The sequence below is a fragment of the Rhinopithecus bieti genome, unplaced genomic scaffold (assembly GCF_001698545.2).
Source record: "Rhinopithecus bieti isolate Rb0 unplaced genomic scaffold, ASM169854v2 scaffold_31527, whole genome shotgun sequence".
Taxonomy (NCBI): domain Eukaryota; kingdom Metazoa; phylum Chordata; class Mammalia; order Primates; family Cercopithecidae; genus Rhinopithecus; species Rhinopithecus bieti.
The window spans coordinates 276,819-299,733 of NW_016813959.1; the positions used below are offsets into that span (position 1 = coordinate 276,819).

At 42.7% G+C, this 22,915-nt stretch overlaps 1 long non-coding RNA gene across 1 annotated transcript in view; it reads right to left on the reverse strand.

Moving 5' to 3' along the window:
• Positions 1-5,068: 5,068 nt before the first annotated feature.
• LOC108513481 (uncharacterized) overlaps positions 5,069-22,915 on the reverse strand; it is a 96,016-nt gene continuing 78,169 nt past the window's right edge. The window contains exons 2-5 of the long non-coding RNA XR_001880916.1: positions 21,552-21,703; positions 8,532-9,216; positions 5,772-5,887; positions 5,069-5,290 (exon numbers count right to left, since the gene is read on the reverse strand). This is a non-coding gene — a long non-coding RNA (uncharacterized LOC108513481). The remainder of the gene's footprint in view (positions 5,291-5,771; positions 5,888-8,531; positions 9,217-21,551; positions 21,704-22,915) is intronic.

A 22,915-nucleotide genomic window follows, 5' to 3' on the forward strand; every position in this document is an offset into this window, starting at 1 on the left:
ATGGTATTTCATGGCTGTGGAATTGTCTGTCCACTTCAAATCGCTGTTGGGGAATAGATTTGAGGAGCATTTGTCACTGACAAGAATTAGTGAAGCAGGCAGAGTTGTTACCTCAGAGAGCTCGGGGCAATGACAGCCACTTTCCCCAAACCTGAGCCATAGCAAAAGAATACCAACAGCCCAGAGAAAAGAATCAAACTGGGAACTATTGCCAGGCAATCCCAGGATGACCTGAGGATGTGCTCTAGCCACCCTTGTTGAAGGTCCAGAAGTCGGTTGGCATATTTATTATAACGGAAGCACTTTCTATGCCTACAGATTGACATTAACAGTAGTAATGGTAATAATTGTCATAGTAACTTTACAGTAGTAGTAATAGCAACAGCAGTGGTAGCAGTTGAAATAATGTGATGGTAGCAAAGGTAGTCAACGGCAATAGAACGAGTAATTGTGATAGTGGTAGTAATCATGGCAGTGGCGATAATAACAGTGGCACTGGTAGCAGCAGGAGTAGTTGCAGGATGGGTGCAGTGGAGTAGAAGCTACACTTCTATAACACCATTCAAAGCACTCTGCATTTATTAACTCCATTCTCACAGCCACCCTATGAAGTAGGGAGCATTATATTTTACAATGCCACTTGTAATATTTTGAATTATTTCAGCTCTGATACCATACTTGTTTATGCTGATTCCAGCAGCATCTTATAAAGATTTTGGTCTTCTCATCTTACATCCTCCTGATCCCACCCACTCAACCCCCTTCTCACTCATGGCAGCTAAAGTAGCCCCACAGCCTCGGCATCCTTGTTGTTTCTGGCAGGAAAGACGTTCATCTTGCAGTGTGCAATTGTATGCTTTCTTTCAAGACAAGTGTCACACTTGGCAAGAAAGAGTGGGGAAAAGTGCTGCCCACTGATGGTGGGTACTTTATAAAGTGCCTGGCTGGCATGGGTAGAAGAGAAAAGACAGAAAGGAAACAGTGTCCCTCACCTCTGTCGTGGCTGAGGCAGAGTCAATATACATCCCCAGTGCCACTGGAGGCCTATCTCAACTTTCTGTCATCACCTGCTCATGTCCCTGCTTTCACACATGACTTGTTCTTTCCCATCAATGAATTAAGTGTATAGAAAAATCATTTCAAGCCGTAGTCAAGAGTCAGATATGCTTGTGTGCAAATGCCAGCTCCGTCACTAATCGCATGGCTCTCTCAGGCTCAATTTCCTCCTCTGTAAAATGAAGAAAATTATCTCATAGAACTGTTTTAGAAAATGAGAGGGAAGGAACATCCACACCCCTAACCAGCACTTGGCACACACAACCTTAATAACTATTACCCATTACTATTACTCTTGTTACCGCTACTGTATTTTTCCTTCAAGCCACTAAACCCATAATTGTTATTAATACATATACAATTAGTTCTTGAAAAAATCCTCTAAAATTATGTTACCCAAATAACTCAAAAAATAAAATTTTAGGTTTGCAGTGCAGCCCCCCACTCCTCAAAAGTGCTGTATGAGTTTCCTGTGGCTGCTATAACAAATTACCACAAACTGAGTGGATTAAAACACCACAAAGTTATGGTCTTGCAGTTATAAGTCAGAAGTCTAAGATGGATTATCAGGAAACTCTAGAGGAGAAGATGTAACCTTACCCTTTCCAGCTTCAGAAGAAGAAGATGTTCCAGTGCCCTTCCCACATTCCTTGGCTCATGGCCCCACATCATTGCAATCCCTGTCCATCATCACATCTCCTTCTCTGACTCTCATGTCTCCCTCTCTCCCTTACATCTTTGTGATTACATTGGGCCCACTCAGATAACCCAGGAGAATTTTCCCCTCTCAGTAGTCTTAACTTATATATCTGCAAAGTCCTTTCTACCGTATTAGATAACATATCCACAGGTTCTACTAGTTAGGACGTGGACGTCTTTGGAGGACTATTATTCTACCTACCATAGAAGCCATGAAGAAATAGCCATAGAAAAGACTGAGTTCCCCATTCCTTATTCAGTGTTCATACAGTCATCACTGATCTTCCAGCCTCCCCTGATTCTCTCTGTTTCCTGACATCTCTGAGGGTCTGTGTCCACACGTGTCATACAGTAATGGCCATACTGCATCTAGAGGCTTGTTTGGGGAATAACCAATGTACTTGAGTTGTAAAATCTTTAGCAATAAAATGCCTCATAAAAATGAACAAATAATAATTTAAGTATCTCACAAGTAAATTAATACACTAAAACTGCTCTAAGATCTTTGGATAAAAGGCATTCTTCAGATGCCAAGTGTATGTTGGTGTTTTGCCTTTGTGCTCACTTCCAGTCATCCATCAAAAGCACACTTTAGTTCATTTTTTCTTTTTCAGATAAACTATCTAATTTTCTGCCCCTGTGGCTTTCCTGAATGTCTCCTCCCCCAAGACTTCCAGTGGGAGAAATGTAACTCATTTTCTTCTCCGAGTTTTCTGTGGGTGGGTAGATATGGCCTCTTTGACTAGTCTTTTTCTTTCCCTTTGTTCTCAAGCTGCAGCTTTTGCTGCCTCTGACTTGCTTTTTGCTGTGTAGCTGTGAGTTTGCCACCTCTCTTTTGAGCTTCGTCAAGGGCTGCTGTGGCCTGATATGTAGGTTTCTTTCTAATTTCAGTCTCCAGGGGGAATGAAGTCGATATGGTTGTTCACCTGCTGAGTTAGGAGTTTGCCCTTATACACACACCATAATATTTTATTCTAGTTACACGGAGCATACAACATTTATACTTCCTTGGACTCCCACATGAAAACAGAAGAAGCTGCTGTGTGTCCTTCAGAATCCCTCATGCATTGCCTTTGCTGCCTGTGGGTGGGCAGGGATATACAGCCAAGCACACTAAAGAAAGAAGGTGCCGATGACTCTATCTTTTGAAGTTGACCTTCTCCCAAAAACCAAGACCTATGGAGAGGCAAACATTTATTCACTTGAAAAAAGGTGCATTTCACTTTCTTAAACATCTAAAAAGACATAACTGCATTTAGTATGCGGCAATGCTCCCTTCACCTCCCTATCAAAAAAAATAGTTGTGGGCATATATTAGTCACTCTTCTGATATTATGGAGGAATTTAATACAGGAAAATAGTGACAAAGGTTTTGAAAACACAGGTTAAGTGGAAGAAGGCATTACCTAGAAATCGGCAACTGTATGATGCTGCTACTATTGTCCCATAGCTGTAGAAGCAAAGAGGTGAATGTGGAGTGATCCAGAGCCGGCAAGCACACGCTTGCTACCGCTGTTGGAACAGAGCTCTGCCATCATATTTGTTGTCTATTGCTATTGTGTAACAAATCATCTCAAAACTGGCTTAAAATAACACATGCTATCTCACAGTTTCTATGCATCAGAAATCTAGGTGTGGGCTAGCTGGGTCCTTCCTCTGCTTCAGGGCCTCTCATAGGCTTCAATTAAGGTGTCACTCAGTCTACACTCATCTGAAGGCTCAAATAGGGAAGGATACACTTTCAAGTTCACATAGTTATTGGTAGGATTCAGTGCTTTGTAGGCTGTTGGACCTCGGTTTCTCACTGACTGTTGGGCAATCTGCCCTCAATTCCTTGCCATGTGGGTCTCACGAACATGGCAGTTTGCTTCCTCAGAGCACACAAACCAAAAGGCAAATAGAGAGAGTCTGCCAGCAAGACAGAAGTCACAATCATTTGCAACCTAGTCAGAGAGGTGGCATCTCTCAACATTGCCATATTCTATTGGTTGGCAGCAAGTTACTCAAGCAAAGGGGATTACACAAGGCCATGAATACCAAGAGGTGAGGAACAGAGGAGGCCCTCTCAGAAGCTACTGACCATAGCTGATGAGCAGGAACCCAGGAGCCCAAGCTCCTACTGATGATGCTGGAGCCACCACCAATGCTGTTGGAGCCCCAGTCACCCACGGTACTGCCCATTGCTGCCACTGTCACAGCCAGATGAATGGCCTTCCCTTCCTACCACTTTCCAATCTCCCATGAGTGCTCACCCTCATTGGCAAATGCTAACTGAAGCCCAGTAACCAAGGGAGCTAGGAATGCACTTCTCATGTTTCCAGCAACTTGCAATTCAGAGGAGAGGAAATAAGGATGGGAAAAGGACTAACCATAGACAATAGCTGGCCCAACAGGAAAGGGATGTTTCTACTCATTTCCACATCTCTCTTTTAGACCCTTTCCATTCTGCTCATTTAAATCAACTGATGCACCAATGTTATCTGCTCCATGTGTAAGGCCCCACTCATCACCCCTTCACTGAAACACCCCCTCCACCCTGAGTTTGCTTTCTCAGACTGTCCTCCACGGTCCCATCTTTGTTGCCTCTTTTTCTTTTCACTTCCTTCAAAGCTTAGCTAGCCTATGTTTCCTGCCTTTGATTCCTCAGGGCTCTGATCTTTGCCAAGTGATGCTAGGTCTCAAACATAATGCTGGATGCTAGAGTGCAAAACTGGAAAAGAAGCAATTCCTGCCCTTGAAGAGGATGCAGTTATGCCAGGGACACAGATGTCTATAATACCAGTGATAAATGCTACAATTCAGGGTCATTCTGACAGATTGATTGACAAACCATACAGATTTGTCCTTAATTGGCTGCATGTTATCTGCACTTTTGGTTCTTGCTGGGGAAAAAAAATGCAACCTTGAACTCTCAGCTGTACAATCCTTATCAAACATACTTACAATAAATAATTTATGGAGGTTCTAAAAGATAAGCAGCCCATCCATTTCTTTAGATATTCTACAATTTATTCTTCATGTACACAGATGCAAAATTCAGTTTAAAAAATCTATAAAGAACTAAAACAACATGATCCACAGCCTTGTTTTTTACAGCCTTTAGTTTTCAAAGGAGCCGCTTTCACTCAGCTGTACTTTGGCACCTTATCATCTGTCTACAAGGAGTAACATTTAAAAACTACTGAGTGAAATTAGATCTAAACCCAATATAGGAATGTCAAGGGATTTCTCCCCTATATCACAGCCTGCTCAAATTCTAAGGATTCCATAGAGAAGTTCCTTTTAGAGCTCAGATTCAGAAAGAGTTTTCTCAAAACAGTTCATTTGTTTTATTTTATGGATACACCAAAATTTTATATTAGTGGTGTTTCTATTTTTGCTTTATCTTCCAGAAACTTAGAACCAAATGTGCAGTCCTCTTCTAGCAACTGTATGAGAGTAGGTGGTAAGGATCTATTTTTTTGCCCTTGTTTTCCCTTGACTCCAAATCCTCTTTCATCCTTTTGTAGGTATATTGGTAGGATACTCAAATTCTCTGTAAAATGAGAAATTTTACATTAATTACAAATGGATTATACTAATATATATATGGTGTTATTTCTTTTTAGAAGAAAGGATCAAGAAAATCAGAGAAAGATGTGATATTTGATCTGAGCCTTGGAAAATGATATTTATCCAGTTTTAGAAGGTTTTTCCATAATATCAGCACTTAAAGGCATAAAACATTCACATTAGGTTATGTGACTAGATATAAGAGAAGCAGGATATAAGAACTTGTGTGTTAATTTTTCTGTCAATGCACTCTGCATCCCAGTTAGAAGAGTACTTAACCTGTTAAAATGCATCCCGATATTGATGGGCACTTAAAGAGTTGCTCTAATAATTGCAGTTTCCACCAGGAAAAAAAAATCTTTTTTGATCAAGTAAACTTTTTTCTGTTTATTCACATTATGAAGACTTCCCAATCTGCCATAGGTTGGCCAACCTAGAAACTTAGCCACCAATTATGGCAATACCTGTCACTGTCCTCTTTCAGAGTGTGGACAGCCAGAATACAACCAGAGATCCTATCTCCCAAAGCCCAGTTTATAGTCTTCTGCTGCTACAAAACCATCTCCTGGCCGGACAAAGCCTGCAAAAAGAGGAATGAATGTGTGTAAGCAACAGTGCAAAATCTTGAGTATGGCAGGGGCAGATACTGACTATTATTTGGTACCCACAAGACATTAAGCAATTCACTTCCCCCTTCTTCGTCATCATTTTCCTCTTACAATTTGGATGTCTGCGAGCTGATATCTTTAGTTGATCTCACTATTTTATAAACACACCAGCTACTTTGACAGTCTGTGATATTCATAGTCATTTATTTTTTTTTTTTTTTTTGGAGTCTACAAAACATCTATATACATCACCATAAACTCTCAGTGGCTAGAGATGACTTTAAAAATGAATAATTTACCATACTTCAGGCAGGAAATTAAGTCTTATAATGTTGAGATATGAATAATTACTTTGATTTTTTTCTGGCCAATATTACAATTATTCAGGCAGCTCAAAACATCATGTGAAAATGTCAGTAAATACACTAACAAATCTAGCTCTTAAGTGAGTCCCCACCAAGGTGTTATGCAAACAGCAATTTGCTGGAATCACATGTGAAACATATTAGGCAATTTGAGGATTGGGGTGATTTCCAGTCTGCAAAGTGGCCTATTTGAGAAGAATGAACCATCTCCAGGAAAGAACCAATCAATGGTTTTTTTATTGTTAGTTAATTTCAAGGTTTTTCAGTGTTGCTTTTTATAAATACCAAAGGAGAAAATTTGGGTTAACTCCAATGGCCATTAGCTTTCATGGGGAGCTTTAGGCCGGGATGGAACCCAAAATGAAAGAAAATGCCGTGGGGGGCCCAAACAGAGCACTGGAAAGAAAATTTGCTTCTCATCCCTAAGATAGTCTGGTAGGGCCCAAGCAAGCATCCTCTGAGCACAAGAAAAGCACTGGCCTGGAAAGGCACCGGCATCACAGGGGATTCGCAAGACACCAAGTGCTCTATGTGCACGAGCAAGAAGCAGCAAGGCAGCATGGCTTTCCTTGAAAGAGAATGAAAATAAACCCTGTCATGGGCGTTCCAGCCCTCAGATGCCTAAATACACATCACTCTTACTGATCTCACCTAGGACTCAGCCCTGACTTCCTCACCCACCACACACATCACCCCTCCAACTCCAATCAACATTACCTGTACCCTGGCATTGCATTAAACATGCAATTATTTAGCTGCATATAAGGCTAAGACTTCGTCTTTCTTAATCGATTTGCATGTGCAGGTTAGGTCTTTCTAGACTATCCTCTGTGCCTGAGATTCATGGAACTTTCACTGAGTAAAGAGCCTTTGGCTAGGCCTTCCGCAATTGTGTTTGGCTGAGACTACGAGTAGTTAGAACATGATCCAGTCATTTTTTTTTTTTTAAATAAAAAACTTTCAAAAGTTGATCTAAAAAGTCTAAATTGGGCCGGGCATGGCGGCTCACACCTGTAATCCCAGCACTTTGGGAAGCCATGGTGGGTAGATCACCTGAGGTCATGAGTTCAAGACCAGCCTGGACAACATGGTGAAACTCCATCTCTACAAAAATACAAAAATTAGCCAGGCACGATGATGGGTGCCTGCAATCCCAACTACTCAGGAGGCTGAGGCAGGAGAATTGCTTGAACCCGGGAGACAGGTTGCAGGGAGCCCAGATCGTACCAATGCATTCCAGCCTGGGCAACAGAGGGAGACTCTGTCTCAAAACAAAACAAAACAAAAGTCTAAATTGCTTAATATATAATGAGCTCTTCAGTCAATCAAAAAAAATGCCAACAATATTTAGAAATTGAAATCTATAAAGAAACATTTACTGAAAAAAAAAAAGTTTTGTTTTGTATCGTTTTGTTTTGAGACAGGGTCTCTCTCTGTTGTCCAGGCTGGAGTGAAGTGGTGCCATCATAGCTCGCTGCAGCCTCGACTTCCCAGGCTCAAGCAGTCCTCCCATCTTCAGCCTCCTGAGCAGCTAGCACCACAGGCACACACCACCACACCCAGTTAATGTTTTTATTTTTTCATAGAGACAAGGTCTCCCTTGTCTAGGTTGGTGGCCTAGGTTGGTCTCGAACTCCTGGGCTCAAGCAATCCTCTCACTTCCCAAAGTGCTGGAATTACAGGAGTGAGCCACCACACCTGGCCTACAAGTGTCTTTGAAACACATGGAGGGGTGTTCAAAGTCTCTCTTTTAATGAAAAAAAAAATTAGAATAATAAAACATGTTCCTCCATATCAGATTGGGAAAGATTAGAAATATTATACAGTAAGGCAGAGTTCATGAATTACTGGTGGAAGTATAAATTGTTGTAATTCCATTGTAGGGCAATTGACTACTGAAATTTTAATTCATTTACATTTTGACCCTTCATTTTCACATGAAGGAATGTATTCTTCAAAATACTCTACATGTAAGCAAAAATAGGTTGCTAGGATATTTATTGCAACATTATCATAATAACAAAAACAAGAATCACCATAAATGACAACCAATATTTGGAGACCCCTAAATGTCCAAGATTCTGCAGTTATTAAAAGGGATGAGATATATCTCTATGAAAACATGTCCAAGATAAGTGGCTAATTGAAGAAGAGGCTTGACCATGTCATGGGCAACACCTTGTTATTTGCTCCCATCACAAAGTAAGCACCTCTAGTGCCCAAAACTCTTCAAACAATCGAAGAAACCCACCTTCAGACAGCAGATCAAGGCCATATAGGTAATATCTGGATATTGGTAAGGATTAAAGGGAAAATAAAACTCCTCAGGCAAGCATCTGTCTCTCACTGTTCTCAAATTTTCATCTTATGGTGGTGAAAACATACCAAAGTATAATCTTGCTCAGAAAAAAAGGGGCTGCCTATGTTTGCCAGGCCCTAGAATAATGCCTTATATTTATAATAAAAAATAAAGTTCAGCTACAATTAATGAAATAAAAATAAAAGCCTTTCTTATTAATTGGTTGGTATAAACTCACAAAAACAAAACACTAATTACCAATAGCTCTACAATAAATTTAAGATACAATTTAAAACAACCAGTTCTCTTTCTACAAAACTCCAACTGTCTTCTCTCACTGCTTAATACAATCTTCCCCACACAACCCCACTCCCGCCCTGCTTTAAGAAAAAATTTAACTTTCCTTAACTAAAATTCAGGTATCAAATAGCTTGTCCACAGTTCCCTGGATGCTAGCTTAGGGCAGCAGCTATCAGAGTTCATTGATTTGCTGCTAGCAAACTGGAAGATTTAATGGTGTGACTTCCGCATGTTGCTAGTTGATCAGGTCTCACTGGGGTCTCTCCAAATGGGAAAAGAATTGCTTCCTGCTAATCTCAGGCAGCAGCACTGCGTCCACATCCATTTCCACACCGATCTTAAACAGAAAGAAGACAGAGAAAGATTATGTTTCATTCTCCCACTGCGTCTACATAAAACCCAATTGTCGCCCCTTTCTGATCAGCAAGATGTTACCTTGGCAACTACTTTGTACAGCTCTTATTTGTCTCTCTTTTGAAGCTCATCATTTGTGTAAAAGTTATTTTGCCTCCTAATGAGTGAGAGGAGACATTAGCCAGCCTGACTGCTTCCCTGGTACTTCCAGACAAAGGTTGTAAAACTGGCAGCCCAGGGGCCAAATTAAACACTCAGGCATGTTTGACCCACACAAAATTTTTGGTTTGTTTATTGGATTTTTTTTAATGCGAGTTAACATTTACAACCCAGAAGATGTAAAATGAAAATGCAAATCTGCAGTTCTCTTTAATAATGTTTAGACCTGAAGTCACTGGGCCCACATTCTTAACAACAAGCTGTTGCTTCACATGGGTAGCTGCCCTCCACTCAGCCCACTCCCCTGGATTAGATTACCTGGGGGGCATCTGGGTTGTGACCCCTGTTCTAGGTAGGATATATGCCCTTTTATAAAAAGTGCTAATGTTTAGAACTGAACAAAAGTTGTTTTAAGGTCTCTTAAGCTTTTAGGATGTTTCTTTTTCTCAAACTTCAGCAGAACTTCAAACTCACCAAATGTCTTCCCACACGCACAAGATTTTTCAACATTATCCTTAACTTTCAGCATCATTGCTAATGAAGCTCAGAAACTTAAGGCACTTTGAGATTTTAATCAAGAAAAGGCAAAGCTGAGGAGAGAAACAACGCATGTCTACTGATCAGTTAGAGCGGCGATGAAGTTGGTAGGGACGGCACAAGGCAGTGCTCCTCAAACTTGAGTGTGCATTAGGACCATCTGGAGGGCTTGTCAGATACACAGATCTCTGGATCTGAGATTCTGATTCAAGAGGTCAAGAGTGGGGCCTGAGAATCTGCATATCTAACAAGTCTCCAGTGAGGCTGATGTTCCTGGTCTGGAAACCACACTTTGAGAATCACTGAGATCTTTTTGTATCAAATATATCTGTAAATGCACACTGGCTGATATTGTTTGGATATTTGTCCCTGCCCAAATCTCATGTTGAAATGTAATCCCCAGTGCTAACGATGGGGCCTGGTGGGAGGTGTTTGGATCACGGGGGTGGATCCCTTGTGGCTTAGTGCTCTCTGCGCGATAGTGAGTTCTCAAGAGACCTGGTTGTTTAAAAGTGTGTGGCATCTTCCCCTGCCTCTCCCTCTTTCTGGCTTGCTCCTGCTTTCTCTATGTGAAGTGCCTACTCCTGCTTTGCCTTTTGCCACAAGTAAAAGCTTCCTGAGGCCTCCCCAGAAGCAGATGCCAGTGTTATGCTTCCTGTACAGCCTGCAGAACCTTGAGCCAATTAAATCTCTTTTCTTATAAATTACCCAGTCTCGGGTATTCCTTTATGGCAATGGAAGAATAGCCTAATACAGTGGCCAAACACAATAGAACTTTATTTCCCTTTCATGAAATAGTCCAGTCTGGGTGTGATGGCTCATGCCTGTAATCCTAGCACCTTTAGGAGGCCGAGGCAGAAGGATTACTTGAGCCCAGGAGTACGAGGCTGCAGTAAGCTATGGTCACCCCACTGCATTCCAACCTCGGTGACAGACAAAGACCCTGTCTCTTGAAAAAAAAAAAAATCAAAACAAGTTTTCTCTCATCTAGTGATTCAGGAAGCCAAGCTTCTTCGAGTTTATGCCCCTACTAACCGCTAGAAGGACGATGTAGGGATGAAAGGAGGAAATGTACCAGAAAAGTAGGCTACTTTTTAAAAGCCTTGGCATAGAAGTAACATACATCACTTCTACTCACATTTCACTGGTGAGAACAAGTCACATGACCACATCTAGATGCAAAGAGTGTTGAAAAATATAGTCCCTGGATGAACAGCCACTTCCCAACAGCAATTCTATAAAAAATGAAAGGGAGAATTCACTTTTATTTATTTATTTATTTATTTACTTATTGGACAACTAGCCATCTCCACCTCAGCAGTTATGAATGTGCCTTACTCTTGACTCCACTGATTTTCTTCCCCATTCCCAGAAGGCCCTTCTCTCTTCTCATTGCCCATCCACACCTCAACACCCTCCTGGTTATATTCCACCGCCACCAGAATTCCCAGTAAAAAATTTCCAGTCCTTCAACCACTGTGGAAGACTGTGTGGCGATTCCTCAAGGATCTAGAACATGTTCTCACTCATAGGTGGGAATTGAACAATGAGATCACTTGGACACAGGAAGGGGAAAGTCACACACCGGGGCCTGTTGTGGGGTGGGGAGAGGGGGGAGGAATAGCATTAGGAGATATATTTAATGTAAATGACGAGTTAATGGGTGCAGCACACCAATATGGCACATGTATACATATGTAACAAACCTACACGTTGTTCATATGTACCCTAGAACATAAAGTATAATAAAAAAAAAAAAATCCAGTCTTTTATGTTGGGATGTAACTAAAATAACTTTCCTCAAGAGTTTGTTGTTTCCTTGAGGATATTTATAATGATCGCTATGACTTTAAAGAACAAGAGTTGCTCTTCTCCAGTTAATCAAAAGGAAAAAATAAAGTGATTGCATTGTTAAGGCTTGATTAAAGACTTACTGTAGTCAAGTACCCCATCAGAATTGTTTAGCCAAAAATAACAAATAAATAGGCAAAATAAATAGGTAATGAAAGGTGCCTAAAATAATAACATTTCAACATTAAAACCTAAGTATCTTCCTGCTATTAATTAACACTTTCTAAAATCATCTCTAGCACTTGGGATCTAACGTGAATAATTGAGGTGATCTGTGGTGATCTAAAATCAATTAAAACTGACAATGTGAAAATAATATAAAGACTGATCTATTTGCCATTGCAAGCAGTAGGAAACTGACCCAAACTAGCTTAAGCACAAAGGGAACTTATTGTTTCACTTAAGATGAAAAATCCAGGGGTAGAATAAGTTTAAGATGTGACTGAATCCTGAACTCAACCAATGGCATCAGGAGCATTTTTCTACGTCTCTTGGCTTCATATTGCAATGGGATGGCAGCAATGCCTCTAATCCCTACACCCTCCTTTAGGTCCAGCAGATAAAATTAAGAGTTCCTCAATGAGATAAACATCACTGTGATTCATTAGATCTGACTGGGCCCTATGTTCATCCTTAAACAAATCTTGTAGCCAAGGGGAACTAATTGTGGGTCTCGTGTGTGGAGACAGTTTCACTTAATTCAAACTTACTATGAGTTGGAGAAGGTGGTTCTCTAGAGGGAATTGAGATATGGGTACTGTTGGGGTTTGAGGAAGCTCAATGCCCCACCCTAGTTTGGAGCCAGTTGAGAGAAAGACCCAGAAGCCAAGTAGAAAAGTCTTAAAATGTCAGCCTTACTACATGGCTTTAGGTCTGTTAACCAAATGAGCTTGCTAATTCCTAAATTAAATGGGCCTGCCCCCATCACAGACATGCAGTCTCCCATGGGGGCCCGCTCCTGTCATGTATGGCATGGAGGAGCATAGAAAGCTGTTTGCACATTTATAGGTGACAAAGAGAAAATAGAAATGGGCTAAGAGTCACATGCTCAGCCACTGCACCCAAACTCACCCATCAGGTAGCTCACTCTTCCTCCCTTGAGGGGAAGGGAAGAGGGGGATAAGGGAACCAAGGAGCGAGGAGTGTTTTCTGAAAAAGTCCCTACACACAAAAATGGAAGACTAGGGAATGTATCCTCCCAGCACGTAACAGAAGAGTAAATGATAACAACAGATGTCAACTACAAGTAGAAAATGAGACTTAACTTTTAAATACAGAGAGTAAAAAATATGCATCCAAATGGTTAGAATGCTCAACATTTTTAGTATAAAAAGATATTTCTCTTATCTGCCATGAAGACCCTATAATACCCTTGAGATGCTATAGTTCACAGTGGTTGCCATTATCTGATTTAGCATTTTCCTACAGATAAAAGATAAGTGTCTTAGTTCCAGCTGCTATAACAAAGTAGTATAGACTGGGTGACTTATAAATAACAGATTTCCCATAATTCTAGAGGCTGAAAGTCAGAGATCAGGGTGCCAGCATGGTCAGGTGCTGGCGAGGACTCTCTTCCAAGTTGCAAACTGCCAACTTCGTGTTGTATCCTCCCAAGGTGGCAAGCACATGAGCTAGCTCTCCTGCCTCTTTCTATAAGGCACTAATCCCATTCATGAGGGTTCTTTCCTCATGACCTAATTACCTCCCAAAGGCCTCACCTCCAAATACCATCACATTAGGGATTTGATTTCAACATATGAATTTGAGAGGGACAAAAACATTCAGTGCATAATACCAAGTATAAAAGTGGATTCATTTATGTTTCTGCCCTAGGATGAAATGGGAATGAGTGACCAGAAGAATACAGTTGAAAGTTTAAGAAAGAGACTAAAACAAAATAAAGAGGAAATTCCTACTGATCCGGATCCGATTCTAGAATGTAAGCTCCATGAGAACAGGCTCCTTGTCTGCACCATTGTATTTTTCCCCAGTGCCTAGAATGGGGCCTCTGGCATGTAGTAGAGGTTCAGTAAAATTTGCAGGATGATTTAAGAGAAGTTTTGAAATCAGAAGACAAATAGCTTTTGGGGGGGTTAGTGGTCACAAAAGAAAAGTGTCACTTGGGATTTAAGGTTATAATTTGACCCTAACTAAAATGATCCTACTTCATGTTGGTGAAAGAGAATCTAGTGGACCTAGAAGAGCTCAAGAACTAGGGGAAGCTAGGCACAGTGACTCGGGCCTGTAATCCCAACACTTTGGGAGGCTGAGGTGGGAGGATCGCCTAAGCCCAGGAGTTCGAGACTAGCCTGGGCCACATAGGGAGGCCTCACCTCTACTAAAAATGAAAATTAAAAAATTAAAATTTTAGAAAACAATTAGGAAACTAAAAAATATCTGAAATGAGAAGAGTCTTCGAGGTAATTTAATGTAGTAATTCCCAACAAAAAAACAGCTGTTCATTAGAAACACCTGGGAAGTTACTTTTTTAAAGAAAAAACTGGAGTGAATTTTAAAAGAAGAAACTGGAGTTAGGCGCAGGTCTAATCCACTTTGTCCCCTAGGGCGCCTAACACAGGCCAAGTTTTCTGACTAGAAGCAAGCAAAGAACAGAGAACAATGTTCTCTGTTCACAGGAGAAGCCACATCCTGGTCACTTGGGTGTCCCTCGAAGCCCTCTTGGGAAAGGGAGTGGAGTGACACCTTCCCGTTAGATCCAACCTATTTTATCACCATGTTCTCGAAAAAGAATGTACCAGATAAGTGAGTCTGTCCGCCTCAAACTAGACTCCCTCAAAAATATTCTACAAACCATCACCCAACGAGGATGGTGAAAAATTTTGATTCTGAAATTTCTATCGGACCCAACAGGCCCCCATAGCGTGGTCTTCACGGCGATGCACTCAACTGCACCTTCCCTTGGCAGAGACCGAAACTTCTCCCACTCCTCGCCACGGCATGGTGGACAGATCCCGCCCAAGGAGCTTCTAACGGGACCTCCCAACGTCGCTGCAAGCAGAGTTGGGGCGGGGAGGCGGACGTCCAAGCAATCGGCCGCCCGGCCGACTCTCCTAGAACCGCTTGGCCCCACAAGGAGCCATGCAATTCTCAGCAGCTCACTCGCCCTGGTGTTACGGGGCCCCGTGAAAAGCCTCCGGAATGGGTCTTTCGCAGCTCCCCTTAGAAGCGGACGCCGTGGACTAACACACCGCTGTCAGGAAGGTGTTGATGCGGCTGCGCGGCTTACATTTTCTTTTCCGCAGTGTCAGCTCGTGGTCCCCAATTACCTCCCCTTAGGCCGCCGGGCGTGCAGGATCACAGTCCAGCCTGCCTCAGCACCTCTCCGCCAGAGGTTCTTCTTCCAAACAGCCGCTTAAAAGACAGCCCCACGCCACCCGGCCTTCGTGGAACTGGAGCCACACAAGCGGGCCAGCTCCAGCCCAGTGACGAGTCCCGGGAGCGGCCCACTTCCCCACGACCCTCTCTCCGCCTAGCTTGGGCCTCCTACTGGCTGCGCCGAGGAGCTCCCGCAACTCAAAGCACGCCACCAGTTCCTTCCCCCTTCTCTGCCTGCCTGGGCTTTGAAATACCGTACGTGTTCCTGCTGCGTTTGGGGCACTGCTGATGACAGCAGGGCTCTAGCTACCACGCCAAGGAGTGACGGCATTAATTATTCTCTCTTCCACGAGGAAAGGTGTGAGGGCTGAGCCCTGCAAAGCACATGGAATTGGAGTAGAGGCAGCTCTGACTCTCCAGGCTGAAAACCAGGGTGGGTAGGAAGGTTCTCATTCAATTCCCTCACTCCTCCTGTGCCTTTTAACTAACTTTGAAATTCCTCTGGTTGCTGCTGGTGCTGTTTCCAAGGGCTGGAGCCCCACACTGATTTATTTGGTAACCATCGCAGGAATTTCAGAAAATGAGAACTGGAGGAGGAAGCGAAGCCTGAAGTAATTAAGATGATTTGTTACACACGATTCAGGTAGGCACAAAGGGGTACCTGAACACAGAGAGAATATAAGATCAAAGAAACGGCAGTCCCGAAAGTGGGAGCTCTTCGCAAAAGGAAAACAGGCCAGCGGAAGGCGCCTAGATCACTGCCAAATTAAAACACCTCGTATTTTTATCTTCTCCCAGAGATAAAACAGAGGGAGATAAATTTTTTTCACATTTGCTTTCAGCGGTTAGCTTTAAGAATAAAAAAAAAAAATTCAAATGTGTCTGCCATTAGTACAAGTTCACGAGATCTCCCTACCCAAAATCATTTGTCAGTGGGAAACAGTGTGATATTTAAGCCCCAGGAATGCAGCTGCAAGAGTGAATATTCCTTAGAAAGTACCTGTTCTTTACAAGCTTGTTAGTGTCTCTTCAAATTCCTCTCTGTGGTGGGATCTCATGCCCACTGGCATCCCACCAGGTCATGGGATGTGGAGGGTGAGGTTGAAGAGGAGAGGGGCAGAGTGAATGTGCATCCCCGGTCAAGGTCCAAAAACACAACGTGGTCTTTTGCTGTGCATTTCTCCTTCCCTGCAATGTTGATCCTCAAGAACCAACTGTCTTATTATTTTCCAACACTATTTATGCCTCAGACCTTCTGATATGTTGCCACAATACACTCATTCATCTGTCTTCCCCATTAACTAACTTTATGGCCCAAGTGACCTACAGCTGTCACGGTCCTACTCGTGGCTGATATTTCATCCAGAATTCCTCCTGGGCTCTGGAAGTTACACTTGTTTAAGACTATGGTGATGCAAAACAGACCTGCAACTGCAATCCACGACTCTGGCAAAATGAAAACAAGCCTTTTTCATCTTCTTTCTCATCCCCTTTCCATAAGGTGACATCAAGATTCCTTACACTCCTGAAATATCATTCTTACCTCCTATAGAGAAGACTTTACGTATGGGTAAGACCATGACAGGGTGCTTTTTTTTTTTAAACAGAGTCTTGCTGTGTCACCCAGGCTGAAGTGTAATGGTGGCATGGCACAGTCATGGCTTACTGCAGCCTTGAGCTCCTGGGCTCAAGTGATTCTCCCACTTTACCCTCCTGAGTAGCTGGGACTACAAGCATGCACCACCACACTCAGCTAACTTTTTTCTATTTTTTGCTGGGAGGGGGTCTCACTATGTTGCCTAGACTGGTCTCAAACTCCTGGGCTCAAGCAGTCCCCTTGCCTGGGCCTCCCAAAGTGCTGGCATTACAGGCATGAGCCATCATGCCCGGCCTAGAGTGGATATGAAGCTTAGCATTTACAACACACCCAGAGGATCAATACCTTCTGATAACCCATTTTAAAATGGAGAAGCTACTGGTTGGGGAAGGTAAGTAACTTGCCTTGGGTCACACAGCTAGCAAGTCAGGGACAGAGGAGTACTACTGCCTCACTGAATAAATATGAGATTTCCTCCCATGCCTGAGACTATTTATCTGTGACTTCAGAGTTGCTGTGGAGACTAAACTGACTAAGCAGTCAAGTACCCACTTGGTACTATTTTCATTGAATGAACTTTTGACAGAATTGATTGACCTGAATGAATGTTGCATTGTCTGGGAGTCCCCTGCACTTTGATAGGGTTTTTTCTTCTAAGAGGCCTCCACCTGGGTGCTGATCTTGCTCCAGGCCTTCTAGAGGCCTACACTGCTGTAGGAAGATGGCAGATGGCAGAGGTACTGACCACAATTATAGAAATAAGCAAAGTAACTTGTGCAGTGCTCTCCAACCCATGATGCGGTATCATCGCTTTGCTCTGAGCAGAAGGTTCGTTACATTCCTTCTCCCTTCAAAGATTCTCAGAAGTTCAAGCATCCCCAACAATTCTGCCATCCTCCAGAAAAACCCCACAGAGCCCATGTTAATTCCTCAGCTCCAAAGGACAGGGACATCACAGGGCTTTTCCTTGAACCAAGCTTTAATGCAGTTGTTTCTTGTGGTGGAGAGAGACAGTGCATACAAAAGGCTTTCTCTCTGCTCTATCACTATCTCCCAAGCTGCAGCATGCACACAAACTATCTTGGCAGCTTGTTAAAATGCAGATTCTGTTTCAGCAGGGCTGGGAGCCTGAGATTCTGCATTTCTATCAGGCCCCCAGGTGACACTTGTGCGGCTGGTCCTGACACCGTGAGCAGCCCGGGATTATGTACATGGGTCTCTTTTCCTTGTGAACCCTTTGATGTTGCATTTTGACAAAGAAGTCCTGTAGAGACTAGAGGCTGTGGCCTCACCCCGCTGCTATGGGTAGAAGTAGGGCTTTCCTGTGAGGGGGATAACTTCCCAAAGTCAATCACCAAGGAAAGAGACCTTGAGACCACCCAGGAAGAAAGTGCTTCACCCTCTGCTGAACCAGCACTTCCACAGATGAGGCTTAAGCAGTGTCTTGGCATCAGGAACTCTCCACCTGGCAACATTCCATGAGTCAGACAGGCCGACATATGGGGCCATAAATTGAAGAAAAGTAAACTTTGCCTTGTAACCCTACCTGTGTGCAGTTCCTTTTGTGGCCAACCCGGCTCAGCTGTGAATCCAAAGAATTCAAAGAAGGTTCAAGGGTCCCCCACCCTGCTCGCCTGCTTAGAACTGGAGAATTAATAATGAATCAGTGCCCTCTGAAGCCAGCTTTGTAGGACCTGCAGAAATTAGCTAGAGACCTCCAAGGGGAAGATAAATATTAAGGAATAAGAGTTGGATCTTTAAGGTCCAGCTGCTCTTCTTACATGGAGACTTCCCTTCCATTGACACAAATGAAGGATCTAAGTTGGATTATTAAGGAAGAGAGAAGTTTCTTGTTCATGATGAGAGCATGAAGCTTTAAAAAAGAGAGAGATTTAAGTTTCAGAAACTTGGTTCCTCAATGCTGCAAGTGGACCTGAAGTTGTCAATGTCATAGCTAAAGACTGGGAAAACACAACTCAAGAAAGGATGACTGTGGGCAAAGCCAAGCAGCCTGGTTTAGCACCCTCTAGCGGAAGATGGGGGCAACTTTATGGTCCCTGCTTCTGGTTAGCTAAGGAACTTAACCCCTGGAGTTCCGTGAAAGGTCATTTCTCTAAGCAGGAATTAACTCAAGCTCTGATCCTCCCTAATAGCATAACTATTTGGCACGCATCTTGCCAACAGTTAGTTAATGCTGCTTCCACAGAGAAAGAGGCCATGGTCAGACCAGCCTTTAATGAGCATTCCAGGGCCTGGCCAGACTTGGAGGGAAGGAGCATATTGAGATATTAGTCGAAGCTCAAAAACAATAGGTGCCTGTGCCCTCTAAGTAGCTCATGTGTTACAGATCTGACAAGTCTCATTGATTTAAATAGCTGGAGCACTGCTTGGATTTTAATCTCCTTCACCCTTATACCAAGGAGGTCGCTGTTTAAATGCTTTTACTTAATAATGTAAACACCTGTCACATGCCAGGGGCAAAGCTATTAGGGAGAAGGATTATTTAAAGCAACGCTCCTGAATACAACATTGCTATTATTGTCTTATCCTCAATTGCCAGGGTCTGGGCAGTACTTGCTTTTTTAAGACCAGAGACAGCAGCCAAGTCACCTAGTGCTGTCCCCTAACACCCAGACAGAATAGGCATCTGCTCACGTGCTGTCATCTGAATGCCCTCAAATAACTGATCTGCCAAGAGTATTGTACTCAGCGCATGTGTTTATCAAAGTCCCTTGTTAAAACGGAAAGCTGTTTCCATAGGGGGTTGTCTATTAGGTCTAATATCCTGGTAGCTACAAGGCACAGGAACTAAACTCTTTACAATTATTATCTCTTTTATATCGGCAACAACTCTATGATTTAGTGCTATTGTTAACCCCATAATATGAAGAACAGAATAGGTAAGCAACTTTCTCAGGGACACACAGTATTTAGCAGAAAAAAGATTCCAACGTAGGATTGGCTTCAGAGTATATGCTTTTAGGCACTATGTCATATTGTGTCTCACTACACACACACACACACACACACACACACACCAAGGAGATATATATGGATATATAAATTTTTTTTCGAGACAGGGTCTCACTTTGTCACCCAGGTCACGAACATGGCTCACTACAGCCTGGACCTCCTGGACTCAAGCAATCCTCCTGCCTCAGACTCCCAAGTAGCTGGGACTACATGTGAGCACTGCCATGCCTGGCTAATTTTTGTACTTTTTTGTAGAGACAGGGTTCCACCATGTTGCCCAGGCTGGTCTCAAACTCCTGAGCTCAAATAATCCACCCGCCTCGGCCTCACAAAGTGCTGGGATTACAGGTGCGAGCCATCGCACGCAGCCGTATATAAAGGCGTGTGTGTGTGTGTGCATGCGTGCGTGTGCGTGCGTGTGTGCGTGTGTGTATGTGTGTGTGCATGTGTGTGGGGGGGGCAGTCATTGGGACTCATTAGTTTCCCACATAAGCCTGTCACATGGCAAGGTAAAAGCCTAGAGGAATGGCACAGAAGAGAGTAGAAGGGGGAAAACAAACAGAACCTGGAGGGTTAGTGGGTAAGAGAGCCTGAGGGTATGCCCTAAAGCCTGGACTAGGGTCTTTGGAACAGAATATGGGCATGAGGAGGCCTGGAGTTATTACCTGCCAATACCAGGGATGTGAGAGCACTGCCTATAACCTAGCTTGGAGGAAGGATTCTCCCTGCTTGCTCTCTCTCCCTTCCTTTACCCAAGCTGCTTCATCCAAGAGGCACACTTCAAGCCAAAGCACAAGCCTTTCCCCCACGCCACCTGCCATATATGTCTTCTGAATGCTCATCATAGCTACCAGTCTTGGCAAAACTCATGTCTGCTTGGGGCCTGCCAATAGCACCTAAAGCCCTGATGTCATCTAACCAACTGTTGGTTAATGACATTGACCCTAAGTAGGAAGGTGTGCTCATGGAAAGTGCAGGCCACAGCAGGCACTTGTCTTGATTCAAGTTACTGGTCAGATATTGGTGTGGTTTATTAAATTAAGACAACTCCTCTTCCACAAACATATCTTAGTGATGAAAGCCAATCTCTATAACTTGGTTCCAGCACCTGAGTTCAACAGTAACTTGTTAAGCAAACCCTTTGTTACAATACAGAACAAAAAAGTAGAAAATGGTTCATTCATTCATTCATCAAATAATCATTAAACTTCTTTTATATAAGGCACTGTTCTTAGTACTGTAGATGAATCAGAGAATAGGAGCATCACTATCTCTGCTCGTGTGGAACTTTCAGCTATAATGGGAGACAGAAAGCAAATCAGCAAAAGGGGGAAACAGAATGTTAGGTGTTGAAAGAAAACAGAGCAGTGTTTCTCCAAGAGTGATGCCCATCCTGGCAGCATCAGCATCACCTGAGAACTTGTTAAAACACAGACCCTCATGCTGCTTCTGAACTTACTGAATCAAAAACTCTGGCCATGGGCCCCAGCAACCTGTGTTTTAACAAGCCTGCCAGGTGATTCTGATCTGTGCTAAGGCTGAGGAATCACTAGAATAGAAAGTGAGAGTGGAGAAGGGAGCATCTTTAGATAAGATGATCAGGAGAGGCTTTTCTGACATTCAAACTGGGACCTGACGGATGAAAAGAAACATGCCTCGCAAGAGCCAAGAGGAAAAAATATTTGAGGCATGGGGAACAACAGGTGCAAAGTTCTTAAGGCAGGGAGAAACTTGTTATGGTTGAGGAACAGAAGGGAGAGAAGTATGACCAGAGCACAGTTATTGAAAGGGAAGCTGATGGGTGCAGGGGTCAGATCATGCAAGGACTTAGAAACCTCAGTAAGGAGCATGAATTATAAACTCACATAAATGCCCTAATGAAGGAAACATGGTCCTATAAGAGCTTGTAGCACATGAACCCAACCTAGTTTGTGGGTCAGGGAGAGCTTTCCAGAGGTAATGATGTTTGAAGATATTTTTTTTTTTCTTAACTCTTGTAAGTTCTTAGAACAGGCCCCTGTAACAAACAAACAAAAGAAAAAAGGTTAACGAGAGAAAAACAAACAGATGTTTGTTTGATGTATGTATATTTCATACATAAATGGGAGAAACCCAGAGAATAAAAAACGTTCAAAGAGGTGGCTTTGAATACCAATTTATATAGTATCTTCAACAAGGAACAGTACGTTTTTAGATTTGTGACACAAAGGAAAAGAACTTTGAGTCTTTAGGGGCAGCAACTTGTGGAAAGGCAAATAATCGGCAGATAAAGGCTAGTTGGTGAAGCTTGTTAATGTAGGTTCCTCTGGTGCTTTCTCCAGGCACGTAAGGATCCAAAGTTGTCTTAAGTGGTTAACCTATGTTTGCCTGGGGAGCAAGAGGAGGTGGGATGTCTTTTGTCTTCATAAATGTATGTCCTGATGTTAGGCAAATAGGGAAAGAGCAGGGAGCTTTCCTGCATGTGTTTCTTCTCATTTGCCATCAGCTCAACAATCCTCATGCCAAAGAGGCATATTTTGGGGTGGCATATTCTAATCTCCCACAGTGAAGGGTAAGTACAAGACAACTAAAAAAGTGGAGGAACCATCAAGTGCAAAGGCCCGAGATAGGAGGGAGCATAAGATTGTCAAACGTTTCAATTGTGAAAGGCTTTGAAATAGGCAAAAATGATTCCTGGATGTTCTAACACACCCTTCCTGGTTATTCTGTAGTGGTCATTGTCTTTGGCCTATTTTACAACTACTGCAAGTTGTAGAAACCTGAGAGTAATGCAAATGATTCTTGTCCATGGAAACACAAATTAATTTTGCCCGGTGGAATGCAATTGATTATTGCCCTGGGAATTTGGCTACTTTTGCAACTATTAACAAATTCAGTTCAGCCTTTCCTGATTGTGTGTGTGTGTGTGTGTGTGTGTGTGTTCTGAATTCTTCTAACCAGTTGTGACATCTTACTGATTCACTCATTAATCGGTGAACTAAAAAAATCTTTGACACATGTTCATTTTATATTCATACAAGAGTTATAATTTTACCCTTTCAAAAAAATTATTCTTTAACGATGTATACAAGGAATTACAAAGGGGCAGTATGGTACCAGATTGCCAGACAAAAATATAGGACACTCAGTTTGAATTCAAATAAATAATAATTTTTTCTATAAATATGTTCCAAAAATCATACATACTAAAAAAGTCTTCAGTGTTCATCAGAAATTCAAGCTTCCCTGG